The sequence below is a fragment of the Anser anser genome, assembly GCF_964211835.1.
Source record: "Anser anser genome assembly, contig: SUPER_17_unloc_1, whole genome shotgun sequence".
Lineage (NCBI taxonomy): Eukaryota > Metazoa > Chordata > Aves > Anseriformes > Anatidae > Anser > Anser anser.
In genome coordinates this window covers 997,945-1,020,885 of record NW_028154220.1, presented here as the reverse complement: position 1 = coordinate 1,020,885, position 22,941 = coordinate 997,945, and positions in this window count along the sequence as shown.

The following is a 22,941-nucleotide window of genomic DNA, read 5'->3' as shown; positions in this document are numbered from 1 at the left end:
ACCAGCAGTACTCAATGCGAGCTGGACGCTCAGGGCACTTATGGCCACCCACCTTTGTGAGGTCAAAGGCTGACAGTGACTCTCTGCTGACCTCACACGGCTCTCGGGCGCCCCGATGGCAGAGGTTACGGCGCTAAGCTGACTGCCAGGAGAAAAGGCTGACATGAAATGGCTGCTCCACAATGCCAGGAGCAAGGTCTGCTGGAATGGGGGTTCGGAGGGGAGCTCGGCCTTGGGCCTGGGAACTGTGCCTGGGAGCCAGGGACGTCCTTGGTGTGCAGCTGGACACCTGGGCCTGAGAAAGCAAGGTTTCTTTAGAGAGAATTGGAAGCATCGTCACCTAGTGGCTGTGTCAGGGGGACGAGAGAAATGCACAGCATCTCTTGGTTCCCTGAAGTGCACGTGTCCTACGCCCTTGGATGTCTCCATGATAGAAAAAGGGACTGATTTTTACCCAAAACAGAGCTCCTTTCTCTCGGGAGCTTCTCATGCTGCGTGTCCTCCTCTCTTTCTTGTATTTGGCTGTGACTTTAGGCTTGTTCTTGCTGCTCCTTAAGCAGACTGAAGCTTCCCCGGAACATCACATTAACTGCTTTTCACTACATCTAAGTGCCTTTCCTCCGCTTCTCATCTAATTAATTAGTGCTATCCTCTTCACGCCTGCTACAGAGGTATCTTTCCTACCTGGTACAAGCTAGAAGAGCTTAGCAGCATCCATACGTCTCTTTCCTTTAGTCCTCACAGTAGACTTGCTCGAGGTAATTTGTGTTGAGCAGTAATCAAGAGAAAGTGTCACCAAGCCAAGGCTGCATTTGTTTGTGTCTTATGGAATCCCTGCAGCTGTGTCCGCTCCCAGCTTCCTGTGTGCCCCAAGCATCCTCGCTTGCAGGGCAGTAGAAGATGCAGAAAAGTCCTGGCCTTAGTGGAAGCACTGCCCTGCAAGAGCTAAGACATCCCTCTTAGCAGCTCACTGTAGCCCCGAAATCCCAAAAAACGGCACGTGCCAGCTACTGGGAAGGAAATGAACTCCGCCATTGTGATATACCCGCTCAAGGCCCTGCTCTTTGGCCCAGGTGTCTATGAGGTGGTTTTGGAAATGAATCCTGTTGCGTGACTCCGTTCTTTCTGGGTGCTACTTTTCAGTTTAAAGCGGTTACTCCTTGTCCTGTCACTCCAGGCCCTGATAAAGACTCCCTCCCCAGCTTTCCTACAGGTTGCCTTTAAGTACAGGAAGGCTCTCCCTGGTGTCGCAGTAAGCTCACCTGTTACCCAGGTGTCACAGTTATTTCCTGTGATAGGAATAATGACCAGGGTTAATCTATTGCAGGTGATTTCATACAATTATAGAAAAGCTTTTGTTGGAAAGCACCTTAGAGGTCTCCAGATCACCCGCGTACTTCAAGCAGGGCCATTTTTAAAGCCCTGTCATATTGCTCAGGGGCTTGTACAGTCAAATTTTGAATGGCCCCAGCAAGAGACCCTACACTCTCACTGTGTCCCTTTGCCAGTGCCTAGGCAGAGTGTGCTTCCCCTGCTGGTCCTGGTGAGATGAACTGATACAAGTTTTGAGAAAACAGAAGTTTATGCTACTGCATGAAGTACCCTTTGTAACATTTTTTTTTTTTAACCTTTACTGTTTCATATCTGAAATTTGAAATTCATCAGGGAACTCAGCCTGGCACACAGTAAAACTGATGGCAGATACTTCACAATATTATTCGAATTTCACGTAAACAGAACAGACTAGCAACTTACTTAGGAGAAGTAATACGATTTCAGAAATATTCAAAACCAAAGGCATTCCAAACTAAGTTTAAGTTCAGAGGAAATCCAAAGGAAAAACTAATTTTGAAACTAATAATCAGAGAACATAATCTTCTACAAACGATAGATTTTCCTCCTGTATTGGGTAATTTTGATCTGTCTTTAATGATCATCTAGACATGGCTTTGACACTGAGTATTTTGCTTTGCCACTGCATTAAGTCTTCTTCTCATGTGTGGTAAATGTCCTGCTCTCATGGGATGGGCCTAGGAGACATACGCACTGTGTCTCATGATGCTTGGCTATCATCTTAAATCTGTGAGAAGAGGAAAGGTCTCGCTGCTTCCTGAGCAGGGAATTGGATGTCTGCAGTTGAGAACCCTCTGTCTAATCTAGAAACGTGAAGGAAGGAGTTTGCTGGATTGCAAGTGACAGTGAAGAAAGCCACAGATGACATATCAAACTGATTAAAATGTTATTTAGCTCAGGGCATGGCTAATGATGTGGAGCTGGAATAGTTTGACGATTGTAATTACACTCACTATCATTGTTATTTGTTTACAGGATGGTAATGCCTAAAGGTCCCGCTGGAGCCTGAAACAAGGTTGTGCTGGGTGCTGCACGTGCATATATCAGTGGCGATTTGAGAGCTAGTGATACAAACAGACAAAACAGAGATTGAAAGGAGAAACAGAGGGATAGAGAGAAGAAGATCTCCCTGCAGGTCATTTAGGGGAACCAGCCATGAGTACAGTGCATCCAGGTCTCCAGTGCTCTGCTGGCCCAGCCAGATGAATGGAAAACATTGCAGCTTTGGAAAAATAGTGTTTCTTCTAATTCTTTGGCCACAGTTTTGATGTTTTAGGACTGCTTTTTTTTTTTTTTTTTCCTTCCTTTTTTTCTTTTCCCCATTTGTGCTAGAAAAGGTGAACTTTTCAAATACCTATTCTGAATTAAAATATCGTTTTCATTGTTATGTTTCTGTTTTGTTGGCACTATTCATAATGACTTCTACCCTTCAGTGGCAGCAAAAGCTTATCATACCGTACAATTGGAAAGATCACAGAAAACTTCAGAGCTTTTGAAGAAAGGTGAGGAAAATCCATTCCCTGTTCTAGGCAGAGAGAGTGGCTGATTTCCAGAAAGGTAAATGGGCAGGATAAGGCCACTTCATGTTCACTGATGGCCAGTTGTACGGACTGTGAAGATAATGGACTACCAGCACAAGAGACGGTGCCAATAATCTAATCCAATCCAATCTATTTCAAGTGGTAGAGACCTGATACTCTATGACAATGTGAGGAAGACCTAACTGTCAGGCAAACTTTGAGATGATCATGTTCAGGATCTAAAACTGTTATGACAAGTGTCAACACAGGAAGGGTGAAACAAAGGCATGAATGTCATACAAGTACTGATAAATCTCAGGAAGGCTGGAAACCAAGGCAAATGGATGGAATAAGATGGTGCTTTGTGTTAGCAAGAAGCAGAGGATGGAGAAATTAAATGTTATGGGTCAGCAAAAGAGTGGTTTTGTGCAAATCACTGCTAAAGATAGACAGCCTTGCTAGCCTGCTCTTTGCTCTTAGCTCCAGTCTAATAGTGAATTATCTCTGTACAGTTATCAGACACGTAAACAATAATGGGAATTATGGGAGACTTTAACTTCCCAGCAAAAGATTGAAAGATAATTACCACTTATGTTCATAGAGGTATACTATGTGATGGATTTCTTCCCAAAAGTGAAAAAATATAAGACCATTTTAGACTTGGCTCCTGTATGGGTTTAAATGTAGTAAAATTTGAATAAAGTGTGATCATGAGCTGACTTTTCTCATTTTACATTTCACGACAGACAAAACCAGGTTTAGAATGAAGGTTTTGAGGCTTAGAAATGCAAACTTTGAAATCTAAGGAAATGAATAATTGAGTCTGACTAAGCAGCTCTGGGACTTGAGTGCAGAGAAGGCATAGTTAAAATTCAAAATTCAAAGAGGAAAAAAGCGATGAGAAAAGGCATGTTTCAGAGGTTAAAAACTGCAGAAATAAAGTAAGAATGACCAAAAACCTCCTTCACATAGGAAATTAAACAATAATAGTAAGTGGTACTTAAGCCACAGAAACCAGGGGGAACAAAGAGAACAAACTAGGACAGTTGCACACTTGAGGCAAAAATAGATCAAAAGTTACTGATGTCTCAAATGCTGCAAATCTTATTTCCTGCATCTAACAGCAACAACAATGTGATATTAAGGGCAGTGACAGGACTCCCATTGAAAAGGAGGGTAGGGCACTAGGCGCAACATCATCTGAGGTGAAATAACAATCTATAGCGATTCAAGTGAAAAATGAAAAGCTGATATCTACCTAGCCTATTAACAGCATTGGCACACAGAACAACAAGTCAAGTAGGAAAAATGCATAACAATTGTGCAAATCAGGGATAGTCCCCAGAATGGGAGAGTAACAAATACACCTCTGTCCAGAAGAGGGTAAAGAGTCATCCAGACAAGTGTGGGCCTGTTAGTTTGACATCAACACCATGCAAAGTTTTGGAGCAAGAACAGCTAAGACCAGGGAAGGAGGGGGTAATGTGTAATTTACAAAATAATTTATCAGAGCTAAATTGTTTCCAGATAATTTAATAGCTTTCCTTTCTAGGACCAGTTCTTCCCTACACAGGGGATGAATTACATCTATTTCACTTTCTGTGAGCTTCTGATACATTATCTACGGATTTGGGCTTTGGGGCTGCAAGTGAATAAAGGGAATTTACAATTGTTCACACTGAAGAGGGACTTACCAGCAAAGGAGTCGTTACCTATGGTAATTCTCAGAGACAGTTCTGAAACTGCAGCTGCTAAGGAGGCAAAGACTCATGGAGAAATGTAGGCTGGAAGGGACCTCTGAAAACCCAACCTCCTATTCAGGGCAGAGCTGACTTCAAAGTTAGATATGTTCGGTATGGACATGGTGGCTGAAGATTAAAAATTACACATGAGCTTTGAGATTTGCAGGGGACATAAGGTTGGGAAGTACTACCAAGCCTGACAGAAGGATATCGCTTGTGATTGAAATGGTTCAGGTGAAGTGACAGGTGATAATACAAAGCAGAGCCATTCTCAGAGATTCTCAAAAAAGGGTGTTTTTTTGTCATGTTTGCTATATGGCAGTCAGGAGTTTAAAGCAAGCAAACAAACAAAAATGACAACAAAACCTCACGTTCATGCACTGTTAGCACAAGGAGGACTGAAAAAGTTTAGTGGTTATATAGTGTGTATGGCTATTCATTTTTTTTTCCCTCCAGTATGAATACACTGGACAAGGCAGCCCTGACACTCATTTGAGACATGAGGCACAGTTCTGCCACTTGTATTCACATTGAACTTAGGAGGAAGAGTTCACAAGACAGAAGGAACAAGTTGCCTATTGCCTGGAAGGGAATGAAAGGACATCATTCTGCCCAGCCAGATGCCAGTTGAGAGAAGAATATGTTGTCTCTACGTAAATGAATTTCTTGAGTAAATATCAAGGAGAAATAGGAAATGTGTAAGTTGGGAGACACATCTGAAATGATGACTGCAGTTGGCTTATGAGCAAGTTTGGACGGGAAATTGGTAGAAACTTCCCATTTTAAGAATAAAGTGCACCATAGATATGAAGTCAGCATTCACCTAAAGAGTAATGGCCAACTCAAATCCCCCACAAGAAAGCAGTGGACAAACCAGAACACTAACAAACATGTTGGGGTCTAGAGTCAAATAGATATACCTAACTTTACTATGCCTAAACATCTGAGGGATTGCTTTTAGAGGCTGAGGGCTTGTACCCCATTTCCAATCACTTTCTCTGTGCCCCCTTCCCCAGAGAAGGAAGCTGCTTGGCTTCCCTGCCCTCTGATTCAGCTGCCCGCTGAGGCTGCCCGCCCCTCAGCACCTCTAAGCAGCAGCACCTTCACGTCTCCTCCTGCACCAGCAGCACATCAGCGCCTCTTGTTCCAGCAGCAGGACATCGGCGTCTCCCATTGCACCATGCAGACCTCCACGCCTCGAGTGCCACCAGCAGTACTCAATGCGAGCTGGACGCTCAGGGCACTTATGGCCACCCACCTTTGTGAGGTCAAAGGCTGACAGTGACTCTCTGCTGACCTCACACGGCTCTCGGGCGCCCCGATGGCAGAGGTTACGGCGCTAAGCTGACTGCCAGGAGAAAAGGCTGACATGAAATGGCTGCTCCACAATGCCAGGAGCAAGGTCTGCTGGAATGGGGGTTCGGAGGGGAGCTCGGCCTTGGGCCTGGGAACTGTGCCTGGGAGCCAGGGACGTCCTTGGTGTGCAGCTGGACACCTGGGCCTGAGAAAGCAAGGTTTCTTTAGAGAGAATTGGAAGCATCGTCACCTAGTGGCTGTGCCAGGGGGACGAGAGAAATGCACAGCATCTCTTGGTTCCCTGAAGTGCACGTGTCCTACGCCCTTGGATGTCTCCATGATAGAAAAAGGGACTGATTTTTACCCAAAACAGAGCTCCTTTCTCTCGGGAGCTTCTCATGCTGCGTGTCCTCCTCTCTTTCTTGTATTTGGCTATGACTTTAGGCTTGTTCTTGCTGCTCCTTAAGCAGACTGAAGCTTCCCCGGAACATCACATTAACTGCTTTTCACTACCTCTAAGTGCCTTTCCTCCGCTTCTCATCTAATTAATTAGTGCTATCCTCTTCACGCCTGCTACAGAGGTATCTTTCCTACCTGGTACAAGCTAGAAGAGCTTAGCAGCATCCATACGTCTCTTTCCTTTAGTCCTCACAGTAGACTTGCTCGAGGTAATTTGTGTTGAGCAGTAATCAAGAGAAAGTGTCACCAAGCCAAGGCTGCATTTGCTTGTGTCTTATGGAATCCCTGCAGCTGTGTCCGCTCCCAGCTTCCTGTGTGCCCCAAGCATCCTCGCTTGCAGGGCAGTAGAAGATGCAGAAAAGTCCTGGCCTTAGTGGAAGCACTGCCCTGCAAGAGCTAAGACATCCCTCTTAGCAGCTCACTGTAGCCCCGAAATCCCAAAAAACGGCACGTGCCAGCTACTGGGAAGGAAATGAACTCTGCCATTGTGATATACCCGCTCAAGGCCCTGCTCTTTGGCCCAGGTGTCTACGAGGTGGTTTTGGAAATGAATCCTGTTGCGTGACTCCGTTCTTTCTGGGTGCTACTTTTCAGTTTAAAGCGGTTACTCCTTGTCCTGTCACTCCAGGCCCTGATAAAGACTCCCTCCCCAGCTTTCCTACAGGTTGCCTTTAAGTACAGGAAGGCTCTCCCTGGTGTCGCAGTAAGCTCACCTGTTACCCAGGTGTCACAGTTATTTCCTGTGATAGGAATAATGACCAGGGTTAATCTATTGCAGGTGATTTCATACAATTATAGAAAAGCTTTTGTTGGAAAGCACCTTAGAGGTCTCCAGATCACCCGCGTACTTCAAGCAGGGCCATTTTTAAAGCCCTGTCATATTGCTCAGGGGCTTGTACAGTCAAATTTTGAATGGCCCCAGCAAGAGACCCTACACTCTCACTGTGTCCCTTTGCCAGTGCCTAGGCAGAGTGTGCTTCCCCTGCTGGTCCTGGTGAGATGAACTGATACAAGTTTTGAGAAAACAGAAGTTTATGCTACTGCATGAAGTACCCTTTGTAACATTTTTTTTTTTTAACCTTTACTGTTTCATATCTGAAATTTGAAATTCATCAGGGAACTCAGCCTGGCACACAGTAAAACTGATGGCAGATACTTCACAATATTATTCGAATTTCACGTAAATAGAACAGACTAGCAACTTACTTAGGAGAAGTAATACGATTTCAGAAATATTCAAAACCAAAGGCATTCCAAACTAAGTTTAAGTTCAGAGGAAATCCAAAGGAAAAACTAATTTTGAAACTAATAATCAGAGAACATAATCTTCTACAAACGATAGATTTTCCTCCTGTATTGGGTAATTTTGATCTGTCTTTAATGATCATCTAGACATGGCTTTGACACTGAGTATTTTGCTTTGCCACTGCATTAAGTCTTCTTCTCATGTGTGGTAAATGTCCTGCTCTCATGGGATGGGCCTAGGAGACATACGCACTGTGTCTCATGATGCTTGGCTATCATCTTAAATCTGTGAGAAGAGGAAAGGTCTCGCTGCTTCCTGAACAGGGAATTGGATGTCTGCAGTTGAGAACCCTCTGTCTAATCTAGAAACGTGAAGGAAGGAGTTTGCTGGATTGCAAGTGACAGTGAAGAAAGCCACAGATGACATATCAAACTGATTAAAATGTTATTTAGCTCAGGGCATGGCTAATGATGTGGAGCTGGAATAGTTTGACGATTGTAATTACGCTCACTATCATTGTTATTTGTTTACAGGATGGTAATGCCTAAAGGTCCCGCTGGAGCCTGAAACAAGGTTGTGCTGGGTGCTGCACGTGCATATATCAGTGGCGATTTGAGAGCTAGTGATACAAACAGACAAAACAGAGATTGAAAGGAGAAACAGAGGGATAGAGAGAAGAAGATCTCCCTGCAGGTCATTTAGGGGAACCAGCCATGAGTACAGTGCATCCAGGTCTCCAGTGCTCTGCTGGCCCAGCCAGATGAATGGAAAACATTGCAGCTTTGGAAAAATAGTGTTTCTTCTAATTCTTTGGCCACAGTTTTGATGTTTTAGGACTGCTTTTTTTTTTTTTTTTCCTTCCTTTTTTTCTTTTCCCCATTTGTGCTAGAAAAGGTGAACTTTTCAAATACCTATTCTGAATTAAAATATCGTTTTCATTGTTATGTTTCTGTTTTGTTGGCACTATTCATAATGACTTCTACCCTTCAGTGGCAGCAAAAGCTTATCATACCGTACAATTGGAAAGATCACAGAAAACTTCAGAGCTTTTGAAGAAAGGTGAGGAAAATCCATTCCCTGTTCTAGGCAGAGAGAGTGGCTGATTTCCAGAAAGGTAAATGGGCAGGATAAGGCCACTTCATGTTCACTGATGGCCAGTTGTACGGACTGTGAAGATAATGGACTACCAGCACAAGAGACGGTGCCAATAATCTAATCCAATCCAATCTATTTCAAGTGGTAGAGACCTGATACTCTATGACAATGTGAGGAAGACCTAACTGTCAGGCAAACTTTGAGATGATCATGTTCAGGATCTAAAACTGTTATGACAAGTGTCAACACAGGAAGGGTGAAACAAAGGCATGAATGTCATACAAGTACTGATAAATCTCAGGAAGGCTGGAAACCAAGGCAAATGGATGGAATAAGATGGTGCTTTGTGTTAGCAAGAAGCAGAGGATGGAGAAATTAAATGTTATGGGTCAGCAAAAGAGTGGTTTTGTGCAAATCACTGCTAAAGATAGACAGCCTTGCTAGCCTGCTCTTTGCTCTTAGCTCCAGTCTAATAGTGAATTATCTCTGTACAGTTATCAGACACGTAAACAATAATGGGAATTATGGGAGACTTTAACTTCCCAGCAAAAGATTGAAAGATAATTACCACTTATGTTCATAGAGGTATACTATGTGATGGATTTCTTCCCAAAAGTGAAAAAATATAAGACCATTTTAGACTTGGCTCCTGTATGGGTTTAAATGTAGTAAAATTTGAATAAAGTGTGATCATGAGCTGACTTTTCTCATTTTACATTTCACGACAGACAAAACCAGGTTTAGAATGAAGGTTTTGAGGCTTAGAAATGCAAACTTTGAAATCTAAGGAAATGAATAATTGAGTCTGACTAAGCAGCTCTGGGACTTGAGTGCAGAGAAGGCATAGTTAAAATTCAAAATTCAAAGAGGAAAAAAGCGATGAGAAAAGGCATGTTTCAGAGGTTAAAACCTGCAGAAATAAAGTAAGAATGACCAAAAACCTCCTTCACATAGGAAATTAAACAATAATAGTAAGTGGTACTTAAGCCACAGAAACCAGGGGGAACAAAGAGAACAAATTAGGACAGTTGCACACTTGAGGCAAAAATAGATCAAAAGTTACTGATGTCTCAAATGCTGCAAATCTTATTTCCTGCATCTAACAGCAACAACAATGTGATATTAAGGGCAGTGACAGGACTCCCATTGAAAAGGAGGGTAGGGCACTAGGCGCAACATCATCTGAGGTGAAATAACAATCTATAGCGATTCAAGTGAAAAATGAAAAGCTGATATCTACCTAGCCTATTAACAGCATTGGCACACAGAACAACAAGTCAAGTAGGAAAAATGCATAACAATTGTGCAAATCAGGGATAGTCCCCAGAATGGGAGAGTAACAAATACACCTCTGTCCAGAAGAGGGTAAAGAGTCATCCAGACAAGTGTGGGCCTGTTAGTTTGACATCAACACCATGCAAAGTTTTGGAGCAAGAACAGCTAAGACCAGGGAAGGAGGGGGTAATGTGTAATTTACAAAATAATTTATCAGAGCTAAATTGTTTCCAGATAATTTAATAGCTTTCCTTTCTAGGACCAGTTCTTCCCTACACAGGGGATGAATTACATCTATTTCACTTTCTGTGAGCTTCTGATACATTATCTACGGATTTGGGCTTTGGGGCTGCAAGTGAATAAAGGGAATTTACAATTGTTCACACTGAAGAGGGACTTACCAGCAAAGGAGTCGTTACCTATGGTAATTCTCAGAGACAGTTCTGAAACTGCAGCTGCTAAGGAGGCAAAGACTCATGGAGAAATGTAGGCTGGAAGGGACCTCTGAAAACCCAACCTCCTATTCAGGGCAGAGCTGACTTCAAAGTTAGATATGTTCGGTATGGACATGGTGGCTGAAGATTAAAAATTACACATGAGCTTTGAGATTTGCAGGGGACATAAGGTTGGGAAGTACTACCAAGCCTGACAGAAGGATATCGCTTGTGATTGAAATGGTTCAGGTGAAGTGACAGGTGATAATACAAAGCAGAGCCATTCTCAGAGATTCTCAAAAAAGGGTGTTTTTTTGTCATGTTTGCTATATGGCAGTCAGGAGTTTAAAGCAAGCAAACAAACAAACAAACAAAAATGACAACAAAACCTCACGTTCATGCACTGTTAGCACAAGGAGGACTGAAAAAGTTTAGTGGTTATATAGTGTGTATGGCTATTCATTTTTTTTTCCCTCCAGTATGAATACACTGGACAAGGCAGCCCTGACACTCATTTGAGACATGAGGCACAGTTCTGCCACCTGTATTCACATTGAACTTAGGAGGAAGAGTTCACAAGACAGAAGGAACAAGTTGCCTATTGCCTGGAAGGGAATGAAAGGACATCGTTCTGCCCAGCCAGATGCCAGTTGAGAGAAGAATATGTTGTCTCTACCTAAATGAATTTCTTGAGTAAATATCAAGGAGAAATAGGAAATGTGTAAGTTGGGAGACACATCTGAAATGATGACTGCAGTTGGCTTATGAGCAAGTTTGGACGGGAAATTGGTAGAAACTTCCCATTTTAAGAATAAAGTGCACCATAGATATGAAGTCAGCATTCACCTAAAGAGTAATGGCCAACTCAAATCCCCCACAAGAAAGCAGTGGACAAACCAGAACACTAACAAACATGTTGGGGTCTAGAGTCAAATAGATATACCTAACTTTACTATGCCTAAACATCTGAGGGATTGCTTTTAGAGGCTGAGGGCTTGTACCCCATTTCCAATCACTTTCTCTGTGCCCCCTTCCCCAGAGAAGGAAGCTGCTTGGCTTCCCTGCCCTCTGATTCAGCTGCCCGCTGAGGCTGCCCGCCCCTCAGCACCTCTAAGCAGCAGCACCTTCACGTCTCCTCCTGCACCAGCAGCACATCAGCGCCTCTTGTTCCAGCAGCAGGACATCGGCGTCTCCCATTGCACCATGCAGACCTCCACGCCTCGAGTGCCACCAGCAGTACTCAATGCGAGCTGGACGCTCAGGGCACTTATGGCCACCCACCTTTGTGAGGTCAAAGGCTGACAGTGACTCTCTGCTGACCTCACACGGCTCTCGGGCGCCCCGATGGCAGAGGTTACGGCGCTAAGCTGACTGCCAGGAGAAAAGGCTGACATGAAATGGCTGCTCCACAATGCCAGGAGCAAGGTCTGCTGGAATGGGGGTTCGGAGCGGAGCTCGGCCTTGGGCCTGGGAACTGTGCCTGGGAGCCAGGGACGTCCTTGGTGTGCAGCTGGACACCTGGGCCTGAGAAAGCAAGGTTTCTTTAGAGAGAATTGGAAGCATCGTCACCTAGTGGCTGTGTCAGGGGGACGAGAGAAATGCACAGCATCTCTTGGTTCCCTGAAGTGCACGTGTCCTACGCCCTTGGATGTCTCCATGATAGAAAAAGGGACTGATTTTTACCCAAAACAGAGCTCCTTTCTCTCGGGAGCTTCTCATGCTGCGTGTCCTCCTCTCTTTCTTGTATTTGGCTATGACTTTAGGCTTGTTCTTGCTACTCCTTAAGCAGACTGAAGCTTCCCCGGAACATCACATTAACTGCTTTTCACTACCTCTAAGTGCCTTTCCTCCGCTTCTCATCTAATTAATTAGTGCTATCCTCTTCACGCCTGCTACAGAGGTATCTTTCCTACCTGGTACAAGCTAGAAGAGCTTAGCAGCATCCATACGTCTCTTTCCTTTAGTCCTCACAGTAGACTTGCTCGAGGTAATTTGTGTTGAGCAGTAATCAAGAGAAAGTGTCACCAAGCCAAGGCTGCATTTGCTTGTGTCTTATGGAATCCCTGCAGCTGTGTCCCCTCCCAGCTTCCTGTGTGCCCCAAGCATCCTCGCTTGCAGGGCAGTAGAAGATGCAGAAAAGTCCTGGCCTTAGTGGAAGCACTGCCCTGCAAGAGCTAAGACATCCCTCTTAGCAGCTCACTGTAGCCCCGAAATCCCAAAAAACGGCACGTGCCAGCTACTGGGAAGGAAATGAACTCCGTCATTGTGATATACCCGCTCAAGGCCCTGCTCTTTGGCCCAGGTGTCTGTGAGGTGGTTTTGGAAATGAATCCTGTTGCGTGACTCCGTTCTTTCTGGGTGCTACTTTTCAGTTTAAAGCGGTTACTCCTTGTCCTGTCACTGCAGGCCCTGATAAAGACTCCCTCCCCAGCTTTCCTACAGGTTGCCTTTAAGTACAGGAAGGCTCTCCCTGGTGTCGCAGTAAGCTCACCTGTTACCCAGGTGTCACAGTTATTTCCTGTGATAGGAATAATGACCAGGGTTAATCTATTGCAGGTAATTTCATACAATTATAGAAAAGCTTTTGTTGGAAAGCACCTTAGAGGTCTCCAGATCACCCGCGTACTTCAAGCAGGGCCATTTTTAAAGCCCTGTCATATTGCTCAGGGGCTTGTACAGTCAAATTTTGAATGGCCCCAGCAAGAGACCCTACACTCTCACTGTGTCCCTTTGCCAGTGCCTAGGCAGAGTGTGCTTCCCCTGCTGGTCCTGGTGAGATGAACTGATACAAGTTTTGAGAAAACAGAAGTTTATGCTACTGCATGAAGTACCCTTTGTAACATTTTTTTTTTTAACCTTTACTGTTTCATATCTGAAATTTGAAATTCATCAGGGAACTCAGCCTGGCACACAGTAAAACTGATGGCAGATACTTCACAATATTATTCGAATTTCACGTAAATAGAACAGACTAGCAACTTACTTAGGAGAAGTAATACGATTTCAGAAATATTCAAAACCAAAGGCATTCCAAACTAAGTTTAAGTTCAGAGGAAATCCAAAGGAAAAACTAATTTTGAAACTAATAATCAGAGAACATAATCTTCTACAAACGATAGATTTTCCTCCTGTATTGGGTAATTTTGATCTGTCTTTAATGATCATCTAGACATGGCTTTGACACTGAGTATTTTGCTTTGCCACTGCATTAAGTCTTCTTCTCATGTGTGGTAAATGTCCTGCTCTCATGGGATGGGCCTAGGAGACATACGCACTGTGTCTCATGATGCTTGGCTATCATCTTAAATCTGTGAGAAGAGGAAAGGTCTCGCTGCTTCCTGAACAGGGAATTGGATGTCTGCAGTTGAGAACCCTCTGTCTAATCTAGAAACGTGAAGGAAGGAGTTTGCTGGATTGCAAGTGACAGTGAAGAAAGCCACAGATGACATATCAAACTGATTAAAATGTTATTTAGCTCAGGGCATGGCTAATGATGTGGAGCTGGAATAGTTTGACGATTGTAATTACACTCACTATCATTGTTATTTGTTTACAGGATGGTAATGCCTAAAGGTCCCGCTGGAGCCTGAAACAAGGTTGTGCTGGGTGCTGCACGTGCATATATCAGTGGCGATTTGAGAGCTAGTGATACAAACAGACAAAACAGAGATTGAAAGGAGAAACAGAGGGATAGAGAGAAGAAGATCTCCCTGCAGGTCATTTAGGGGAACCAGCCATGAGTACAGTGCATCCAGGTCTCCAGTGCTCTGCTGGCCCAGCCAGATGAATGGAAAACATTGCAGCTTTGGAAAAATAGTGTTTCTTCTAATTCTTTGGCCACAGTTTTGATGTTTTAGGACTGCTTTTTTTTTTTTTTTTTTCCTTCCTTTTTTTCTTTTCCCCATTTGTGCTAGAAAAGGTGAACTTTTCAAATACCTATTCTGAATTAAAATATCGTTTTCATTGTTATGTTTCTGTTTTGTTGGCACTATTCATAATGACTTCTACCCTTCAGTGGCAGCAAAAGCTTATCATACCGTACAATTGGAAAGATCACAGAAAACTTCAGAGCTTTTGAAGAAAGGTGAGGAAAATCCATTCCCTGTTCTAGGCAGAGAGAGTGGCTGATTTCCAGAAAGGTAAATGGGCAGGATAAGGCCACTTCATGTTCACTGATGGCCAGTTGTACGGACTGTGAAGATAATGGACTACCAGCACAAGAGACGGTGCCAATAATCTAATCCAATCCAATCTATTTCAAGTGGTAGAGACCTGATACTCTATGACAATGTGAGGAAGACCTAACTGTCAGGCAAACTTTGAGATGATCATGTTCAGGATCTAAAACTGTTATGACAAGTGTCAACACAGGAAGGGTGAAACAAAGGCATGAATGTCATACAAGTACTGATAAATCTCAGGAAGGCTGGAAACCAAGGCAAATGGATGGAATAAGATGGTGCTTTGTGTTAGCAAGAAGCAGAGGATGGAGAAATTAAATGTTATGGATCAGCAAAAGAGTGGTTTTGTGCAAATCACTGCTAAAGATAGACAGCCTTGCTAGCCTGCTCTTTGCTCTTAGCTCCAGTCTAATAGTGAATTATCTCTGTACAGTTATCAGACACGTAAACAATAATGGGAATTATGGGAGACTTTAACTTCCCAGCAAAAGATTGAAAGATAGTTACCACTTATGTTCATAGAGGTGTACTATGTGATGGATTTCTTCCCAAAAGTGAAAAAATATAAGACCATTTTAGACTTGGCTCCTGTATGGGTTTAAATGTAGTAAAATTTGAATAAAGTGTGATCATGAGCTGACTTTTCTCATTTTACATTTCACGACAGACAAAACCAGGTTTAGAATGAAGGTTTTGAGGCTTAGAAATGCAAACTTTGAAATCTAAGGAAATGAATAATTGAGTCTGACTAAGCAGCTCTGGGACTTGAGTGCAGAGAAGGCGTAGTTAAAATTCAAAATTCAAAGAGGAAAAAAGCGATGAGAAAAGGCATGTTTCAGAGGTTAAAAACTGCAGAAATAAAGTAAGAATGACCGAAAACTTCCTTCACATAGGAAATTAAACAATAATAGTAAGTGGTACTTAAGCCACAGAAACCAGGGGGAACAAAGAGAACAAATTAGGACAGTTGCACACTTGAGGCAAAAATAGATCAAAAGTTACTGATGTCTCAAATGCTGCAAATCTTATTTCCTGCATCTAACAGCAACAACAATGTGATATTAAGGGCAGTGACAGGACTCCCATTGAAAAGGAGGGTAGGGCACTAGGCGCAACATCATCTGAGGTGAAATAACAATCTATAGTGATTCAAGTGAAAAATGAAAAGCTGATATCTACCTAGCCTATTAACAGCATTGGCACACAGAACAACAAGTCAAGTAGGAAAAATGCATAACAATTGTGCAAATCAGGGATAGTCCCCAGAATGGGAGAGTAACAAATACACCTCTGTCCAGAAGAGGGTAAAGAGTCATCCAGACAAGTGTGGGCCTGTTAGTTTGACATCAACACCATGCAAAGTTTTGGAGCAAGAACAGCTAAGACCAGGGAAGGAGGGGGTAATGTGTAATTTACAAAATAATTTATCAGAGCTAAATTGTTTCCAGATAATTTAATAGCTTTCCTTTCTAGGACCAGTTCTTCCCTACACAGGGGATGAATTACATCTATTTCACTTTCTGTGAGCTTCTGATACATTATCTACGGATTTGGGCTTTGGGGCTGCAAGTGAATAAAGGGAATTTACAATTGTTCACACTGAAGAGGGACTTACCAGCAAAGGAGTCGTTACCTATGGTAATTCTCAGAGACAGTTCTGAAACTGCAGCTGCTAAGGAGGCAAAGACTCATGGAGAAATGTAGGCTGGAAGGGACCTCTGAAAACCCAACCTCCTATTCAGGGCAGAGCTGACTTCAAAGTTAGATATGTTCGGTATGGACATGGTGGCTGAAGATTAAAAATTACACATGAGCTTTGAGATTTGCAGGGGACATAAGGTTGGGAAGTACTACCAAGCCTGACAGAAGGATATCGCTTGTGATTGAAATGGTTCAGGTGAAGTGACAGGTGATAATACAAAGCAGAGCCATTCTCAGAGCTTCTCAAAAAAGGGTGTTTTTTTGTCATGTTTGCTATATGGCAGTCAGGAGTTTAAAGCAAGCAAACAAACAAAAATGACAACAAAACCTCACGTTCATGCACTGTTAGCACAAGGAGGACTGAAAAAGTTTAGTGGTTATATAGTGTGTATGGCTATTCATTTTTTTTTCCCTCCAGTATGAATACACTGGACAAGGCAGCCCTGACACTCATTTGAGACATGAGGCACAGTTCTGCCACCTGTATTCACATTGAACTTAGGAGGAAGAGTTCACAAGACAGAAGGAACAAGTTGCCTATTGCCTGGAAGGGAATGAAAGGACATCATTCTGCCCAGCCAGATGCCAGTTGAGAGAAGAATATGTTGTCTCTACGTAAATGAATTTCTTGAGTAAATATCAAGGAGAAATAGGAAATGTGTAAGTTGGGAGACACATCTGAAATGATGACTGCAGTTGGCTTATGAGCAAGTTTGGACGGGAAATTGGTAGAAACTTCCCATTTTAAGAATAAAGTGCACCATAGATATGAAGTCAGCATTCACCTAAAGAGTAATGGCCAACTCAAATCCCCCACAAGAAAGCAGTGGACAAACCAGAACACTAACAAACATGTTGGGGTCTAGAGTCAAATAGATATACCTAACTTTACTATGCCTAAACATCTGAGGGATTGCTTTTAGAGGCTGAGGGCTTGTACCCCATTTCCAATCACTTTCTCTGTGCCCCCTTCCCCAGAGAAGGAAGCTGCTTGGCTTCCCTGCCCTCTGATTCAGCTGCCCGCTGAGGCTGCCCGCCCCTCAGCACCTCTAAGCAGCAGCACCTTCACGTCTCCTCCTGCACCAGCAGCACATCAGCGCCTCTTGTTCCAGCAGCAGGACATCGGCGTCTCCCATTGCACCATGCAGACCTCCACGCCTCGAGTGCCACCAGCAGTACTCAATGCGAGCTGGACGCTCAGGGCACTTATGGCCACCCACCTTTGTGAGGTCAAAGGCTGACAGTGACTCTCTGCTGACCTCACACGGCTCTCGGGCGCCCCGATGGCAGAGGTTACGGCGCTAAGCTGACTGCCAGGAGAAAAGGCTGACATGAAATGGCTGCTCCACAATGCCAGGAGCAAGGTCTGCTGGAATGGGGGTTCGGAGGGGAGCTCGGCCTTGGGCCTGGGAACTGTGCCTGGGAGCCAGGGACGTCCTTGGTGTGCAGCTGGACACCTGGGCCTGAGAAAGCAAGGTTTCTTTAGAGAGAATTGGAAGCATCGTCACCTAGTGGCTGTGTCAGGGGGACGAGAGAAATGCACAGCATCTCTTGGTTCCCTGAAGTGCACGTGTCCTACGCCCTTGGATGTCTCCATGATAGAAAAAGGGACTGATTTTTACCCAAAACAGAGCTCCTTTCTCTCGGGAGCTTCTCATGCTGCGTGTCCTCCTCTCTTTCTTGTATTTGGCTATGACTTTAGGCTTGTTCTTGCTACTCCTTAAGCAGACTGAAGCTTCCCCGGAACATCACATTAACTGCTTTTCACTACCTCTAAGTGCCTTTCCTCCGCTTCTCATCTAATTAATTAGTGCTATCCTCTTCACGCCTGCTACAGAGGTATCTTTCCTACCTGGTACAAGCTAGAAGAGCTTAGCAGCATCCATACGTCTCTTTCCTTTAGTCCTCACAGTAGACTTGCTCGAGGTAATTTGTGTTGAGCAGTAATCAAGAGAAAGTGTCACCAAGCCAAGGCTGCATTTGCTTGTGCCTTATGGAATCCCTGCAGCTGTGTCCCCTCCCAGCTTCCTGTGTGCCCCAAGCATCCTCGCTTGCAGGGCAGTAGAAGATGCAGAAAAGTCCTGGCCTTAGTGGAAGCACTGCCCTGCAAGAGCTAAGACATCCCTCTTAGCAGCTCACTGTAGCCCCGAAATCCCAAAAAACGGCACGTGCCAGCTACTGGGAAGGAAATGAACTCTGCCATTGTGATATACCCGCTCAAGGCCCTGCTCTTTGGCCCAGGTGTCTATGAGGTGGTTTTGGAAATGAATCCTGTTGCGTGACTCCGTTCTTTCTGGGTGCTACTTTTCAGTTTAAAGCGGTTACTCCTTGTCCTGTCACTCCAGGCCCTGATAAAGACTCCCTCCCCAGCTTTCCTACAGGTTGCCTTTAAGTACAGGAAGGCTCTCCCTGGTGTCGCAGTAAGCTCACCTGTTACCCAGGTGTCACAGTTATTTCCTGTGATAGGAATAATGACCAGGGTTAATCTATTGCAGGTGATTTCATACAATTATAGAAAAGCTTTTGTTGGAAAGCACCTTAGAGGTCTCCAGATCACCCGCGTACTTCAAGCAGGGCCATTTTTAAAGCCCTGTCATATTGCTCAGGGGCTTGTACAGTCAAATTTTGAATGGCCCCAGCAAGAGACCCTACACTCTCACTGTGTCCCTTTGCCAGTGCCTAGGCAGAGTGTGCTTCCCCTGCTGGTCCTGGTGAGATGAACTGATACAAGTTTTGAGAAAACAGAAGTTTATGCTACTGCATGAAGTACCCTTTGTAACATTTTTTTTTTTAACCTTTACTGTTTCATATCTGAAATTTGAAATTCATCAGGGAACTCAGCCTGGCACACAGTAAAACTGATGGCAGATACTTCACAATATTATTCGAATTTCACGTAAATAGAACAGACTAGCAACTTACTTAGGAGAAGTAATACGATTTCAGAAATATTCAAAACCAAAGGCATTCCAAACTAAGTTTAAGTTCAGAGGAAATCCAAAGGAAAAACTAATTTTGAAACTAATAATCAGAGAACATAATCTTCTACAAACGATAGATTTTCCTCCTGTATTGGGTAATTTTGATCTGTCTTTAATGATCATCTAGACATGGCTTTGACACCGAGTATTTTGCTTTGCCACTGCATTAAGTCTTCTTCTCATGTGTGGTAAATGTCCTGCTCTCATGGGATGGGCCTAGGAGACATACGCACTGTGTCTCATGATGCTTGGCTATCATCTTAAATCTGTGAGAAGAGGAAAGGTCTCGCTGCTTCCTGAACAGGGAATTGGATGTCTGCAGTTGAGAACCCTCTGTCTAATCTAGAAACGTGAAGGAAGGAGTTTGCTGGATTGCAAGTGACAGTGAAGAAAGCCACAGATGACATATCAAACTGATTAAAATGTTATTTAGCTCAGGGCATGGCTAATGATGTGGAGCTGGAATAGTTTGACGATTGTAATTACACTCACTATCATTGTTATTTGTTTACAGGATGGTAATGCCTAAAGGTCCCGCTGGAGCCTGAAACAAGGTTGTGCTGGGTGCTGCACGTGCATATATCAGTGGCGATTTGAGAGCTAGTGATACAAACAGACAAAACAGAGATTGAAAGGAGAAACAGAGGGATAGAGAGAAGAAGATCTCCCTGCAGGTCATTTAGGGGAACCAGCCATGAGTACAGTGCATCCAGGTCTCCAGTGCTCTGCTGGCCCAGCCAGATGAATGGAAAACATTGCAGCTTTGGAAAAATAGTGTTTCTTCTAATTCTTTGGCCACAGTTTTGATGTTTTAGGACTGCTTTTTTTTTTTTTTTCCTTCCTTTTTTTCTTTTCCCCATTTGTGCTAGAAAAGGTGAACTTTTCAAATACCTATTCTGAATTAAAATATCGTTTTCATTGTTATGTTTCTGTTTTGTTGGCACTATTCATAATGACTTCTACCCTTCAGTGGCAGCAAAAGCTTATCATACCGTACAATTGGAAAGATCACAGAAAACTTCAGAGCTTTTGAAGAAAGGTGAGGAAAATCCATTCCCTGTTCTAGGCAGAGAGAGTGGCTGATTTCCAGAAAGGTAAATGGGCAGGATAAGGCCACTTCATGTTCACTGATGGCCAGTTGTACGGACTGTGAAGATAATGGACTACCAGCACAAGAGACGGTGCCAATAATCTAATCCAATCCAATCTATTTCAAGTGGTAGAGACCTGATACTCTATGACAATGTGAGGAAGACCTAACTGTCAGGCAAACTTTGAGATGATCATGTTCAGGATCTAAAACTGTTATGACAAGTGTCAACACAGGAAGGGTGAAACAAAGGCATGAATGTCATACAAGTACTGATAAATCTCAGGAAGGCTGGAAACCAAGGCAAATGGATGGAATAAGATGGTGCTTTGTGTTAGCAAGAAGCAGAGGATGGAGAAATTAAATGTTATGGGTCAGCAAAAGAGTGGTTTTGTGCAAATCACTGCTAAAGATAGACAGCCTTGCTAGCCTGCTCTTTGCTCTTAGCTCCAGTCTAATAGTGAATTATCTCTGTACAGTTATCAGACACGTAAACAATAATGGGAATTATGGGAGACTTTAACTTCCCAGCAAAAGATTGAAAGATAGTTACCACTTATGTTCATAGAGGTGTACTATGTGATGGATTTCTTCCCAAAAGTGAAAAAATATAAGACCATTTTAGACTTGGCTCCTGTATGGGTTTAAATGTAGTAAAATTTGAATAAAGTGTGATCATGAGCTGACTTTTCTCATTTTACATTTCACGACAGACAAAACCAGGTTTAGAATGAAGGTTTTGAGGCTTAGAAATGCAAACTTTGAAATCTAAGGAAATGAATAATTGAGTCTGACTAAGCAGCTCTGGGACTTGAGTGCAGAGAAGGCATAGTTAAAATTCAAAATTCAAAGAGGAAAAAAGCGATGAGAAAAGGCATGTTTCAGAGGTTAAAAACTGCAGAAATAAAGTAAGAATGACCGAAAACTTCCTTCACATAGGAAATTAAACAATAATAGTAAGTGGTACTTAAGCCACAGAAACCAGGGGGAACAAAGAGAACAAATTAGGACAGTTGCACGCTTGAGGCAAAAATAGATCAAAAGTTACTGATGTCTCAAATGCTGCAAATCTTATTTCCTGCATCTAACAGCAACAACAATGTGATATTAAGGGCAGTGACAGGACTCCCATTGAAAAGGAGGGTAGGGCACTAGGCGCAACATCATCTGAGGTGAAATAACAATCTATAGCGATTCAAGTGAAAAATGAAAAGCTGATATCTACCTAGCCTATTAACAGCATTGGCACACAGAACAACAAGTCAAGTAGGAAAAATGCATAACAATTGTGCAAATCAGGGATAGTCCCCAGAATGGGAGAGTAACAAATACACCTCTGTCCAGAAGAGGGTAAAGAGTCATCCAGACAAGTGTGGGCCTGTTAGTTTGACATCAACACCATGCAAAGTTTTGGAGCAAGAACAGCTAAGACCAGGGAAGGAGGGGGTAATGTGTAATTTACAAAATAATTTATCAGAGCTAAATTGTTTCCAGATAATTTAATAGCTTTCCTTTCTAGGACCAGTTCTTCCCTACACAGGGGATGAATTACATCTATTTCACTTTCTGTGAGCTTCTGATACATTATCTACGGATTTGGGCTTTGGGGCTGCAAGTGAATAAAGGGAATTTACAATTGTTCACACTGAAGAGGGACTTACCAGCAAAGGAGTCGTTACCTATGGTAATTCTCAGAGACAGTTCTGAAACTGCAGCTGCTAAGGAGGCAAAGACTCATGGAGAAATGTAGGCTGGAAGGGACCTCTGAAAACCCAACCTCCTATTCAGGGCAGAGCTGACTTCAAAGTTAGATATGTTCGGTATGGACATGGTGGCTGAAGATTGAAAATTACACATGAGCTTTGAGATTTGCAGGGGACATAAGGTTGGGAAGTACTACCAAGCCTGACAGAAGGATATCGCTTGTGATTGAAATGGTTCAGGTGAAGTGACAGGTGATAATACAAAGCAGAGCCATTCTCAGAGATTCTCAAAAAAGGGTGTTTTTTTGTCATGTTTGCTATATGGCAGTCAGGAGTTTAAAGCAAGCAAACAAACAAAAATGACAACAAAACCTCACGTTCATGCACTGTTAGCACAAGGAGGACTGAAAAAGTTTAGTGGTTATATAGTGTGTATGGCTATTCATTTTTTTTTCCCTCCAGTATGAATACACTGGACAAGGCAGCCCTGACACTCATTTGAGACATGAGGCACAGTTCTGCCACTTGTATTCACATTGAACTTAGGAGGAAGAGTTCACAAGACAGAAGGAACAAGTTGCCTATTGCCTGGAAGGGAATGAAAGGACATCATTCTGCCCAGCCAGATGCCAGTTGAGAGAAGAATATGTTGTCTCTACGTAAATGAATTTCTTGAGTAAATATCAAGGAGAAATAGGAAATGTGTAAGTTGGGAGACACATCTGAAATGATGACTGCAGTTGGCTTATGAGCAAGTTTGGACGGGAAATTGGTAGAAACTTCCCATTTTAAGAATAAAGTGCACCATAGATATGAAGTCAGCATTCACCTAAAGAGTAATGGCCAACTCAAATCCCCCACAAGA